The sequence below is a fragment of the Pundamilia nyererei genome, unplaced genomic scaffold (genome assembly GCF_000239375.1).
Source record: "Pundamilia nyererei isolate P.nyererei 1_Seehausen unplaced genomic scaffold, PunNye1.0 scaffold00106, whole genome shotgun sequence".
NCBI lineage: Eukaryota > Metazoa > Chordata > Actinopteri > Cichliformes > Cichlidae > Pundamilia > Pundamilia nyererei.
The window spans coordinates 1,574,109-1,577,160 of record NW_005187507.1 but is presented as its reverse complement, the minus strand read 5'-3'; positions in this window follow the sequence as shown (position 1 = coordinate 1,577,160).

Below are 3,052 nucleotides of genomic sequence, written 5' to 3'. Positions count from 1 at the left end.
AAGATGCAAACTAAAGTTTTAGCAAATCACACCCACCTTGTTTTAATAGAGATTTTTCTAAAATTGTAAAAGCAAAACAATTTTTCACCACTTATCATTTTCTCATAGTTACCCTGATCCCTGCTTTTATAAACACACTGTTCTAATGTCAAACAGCCTCTGCATGTATTTTAAGTGTTATGGTTTTATATTTGTATATATCTGGTTTATGCTGCAGCCCCCATGTGATGTTTCCTATTGTTAGTGAATAGTAGCTCAGCTTTAAAGATTTTATCACAATACCTTTCTTTCCTTTGAGGCTGGCAAATACTCTGCAGTACAGCCACACTTTCACCTTTCTCCTCTGTCAGCGGGAAGCACCAGATGACTGAATAAATATACTTTGAGCCTGTGCTGCTTGACCTTTTTCTTTCCTTCTTTTTTGATATTTAACAGCCAGGTTTGATGGATATATTCTCCCTTCTTTGATGTGTGACGACTTATATATCGACTATGTGCGAAAACTGTCACGCATGTGGCTGATGCTAATTTTAAAAGTTGGGTCTTTGCATTCAGTACGTTAAGCTCAAGCTAATCTGTTCATTCAGCTCCACTGACAGAATGCTAAAGAGATTTGAACAAAAAATCAAGAGCAATACTAATATGATAAAGTGCAAGTAGATAGAAAGTAGATATAAAAAATAAACAGTTGCCAGTTATAGACAGGCAAGTGGAAAAAGTGCTTGAGTTTAAAGGATCGACAACACGATGTGACATTGACCTTGTGTGCGTTCAAGGTTTTTTTTGCCTTTCTGTGCATTTCACACACAAATCACAACGTCTGGGACCCTATATGGACGTATGCTGCAGCATGACTTTGAAGGCTACACTATGTTACCTGACCAGCCAGGTGACATAGTGGAATCTTCAGACAAAATGTGGCCATTGATGTTGAGTCTTTCTCTTCTGCTGTACTAACAAGGCAAATAGGAAATGCAGGGGTAGATGATCTAGACAAGAATAATGCTAAGTAATGCACCTATGACTACTGACTGTGACAGCAAGTAAAGATGTACACAGTATTCCAATGCACAAAGCAGAGCCATGTGCATAAAGTATAATAAAAATGTGCAGTAAACAGGATTTCTGTGAAACCCGCTCAAATATATCTCAGTAAGATGGTGCAGAACAGAATAAAATCACTTGAAGACTCACAGATGAAGCAAAATACTGGCACAGAAAAAGGGAGAAACAAAGAGTGGGCAGGACATTAAGACATGGGTGACCCAAACAGGGCAGGTAATCACACTGGAGGAAAAACCTAAAATGAAAAATTCTAACAAAGATAAATTATGACCTTGAAGACCAGATGAAACTTCAAGATGAAATAAAGTATTTTATTATGTTAGCTGCTATAATAATCACTTGATCTCCATAGAAAAATATAATTTGGAACATGAATTGCTTTCTCAGGGTAAGACTGTCACTACTGCAGAGAACATCCTATTCATGCCTAAGTGGTCGAGAGTTGAACATTCAGCAGAAATGATATAAAGTATGGAATGTGCTGGAAAAATATTGTAGTGCATGCATTTAAAACCAGCAGATTCCGCTGCCCTACTTGCTAGACGTGCATCCTTGCAGCTTCATCCCTAAACTAGTAGGATCTCTGTTTTTTGACACAATGGAGAAGATCCAGCATGCAGAGCAGAAGCATAAATACAAGGGGACATTGACTGAGAGCTCTAAAAAATATCAGCTGCACTGCATGCAGTCTGGACATGATCAATGATATGGTCATGACTTCACTGGCAAAATTGATATCTAGTAAAGATTTCATAATTTTGTAGTCCAGTTTTGTGCTTTCCCCTGTGTCATCTCTCTGACACCATTACCTGTAGATCCAGGTTATGCAGTGCATCTTCAAAATCTCTTGAACCAACAATAGCTGCAGATAAACCCTGAGTCTGCAGCCACTTTCTCCCTCCTTTTTTTTAAATGCACATTCTTTGCCCATCTCCTACAAGCTTCCTATTATCCTGCTTATTCAGCTTTTTATTGTATTTTTTATTGAAGAAATCCAGCGAGGTAAGGAAACTAAAACATCTCTCGTAAACCAGCCTCAAGCTCTGAAATTCTGAATTCCTTTTTTATTTAATATAAAGATGTCTGTTATTGATTCCAGTAATAATTATTTCTGAACAGTATTTATCATTAGGTGTTAAAACCACAACTCTAACTCCTCTTGTCCACACTTAGAAATTACTGAAAAGTCAGATGTACAACAACATAATATAACCAAGCTTGCATTATTAATTAAGAATAATGTACAATAATATACAGTTAAAACATATAAAATGCATGATTCATTGTGAAAATGTTTACTTGCTGCTGCTGATAAAGTAAAGTCCACCAAGGTCCTTTCATAAATCAAATCAGATGTGGTTCTGACCCTGTCAAAAAGGATGGCGGTCGGTAAAATATTTTATGATTGAGATTCATGTTCTCAGACGCAATTTCCTGTGTTTGTGAAGTAAGGAGAACGAAAGAGACAGACAATAAATTTTCAGGAGAAGAAGAAGAAGTCAGCATACAGGAGGGTTTGTGCTTCAGTTAAAACTGCCTGCCACACATGACAAACGGGCTTGTTTGCAACCGCTCACTCTGAAGTGAGGAGCTCCTCTGCAGCTTGTCTGACTCTGTGAAAGGATCCACTGATGCAGGTACGAGGCTCAGCTTATTCCACGCACTGTGTACAAGGCATGATTGAAGACTGCAAAGAAAGTGAACATGTGATAATGAAGTGTTTAAATTAATTGAACGTTTAATCTTTCAGCAATCATGGTTTCTGACCTGTTCTAATAGTTTTTATCAATACCTTGCTGTGTGTTTTTTTTGAAGACCACCAAAACTAAGAACAAAACAAAAACAAGTAGTGGATGGGTAAAATGATATTTTCTGACTGGGAAAATGCATTAAATTGAGGTATACTGAAATGTATTGACATTCTTGTTATTTAACAAATTTTTCTTCTTACACCAACTTTATACTTCGTTTGTCCTTCAAGTAGTTG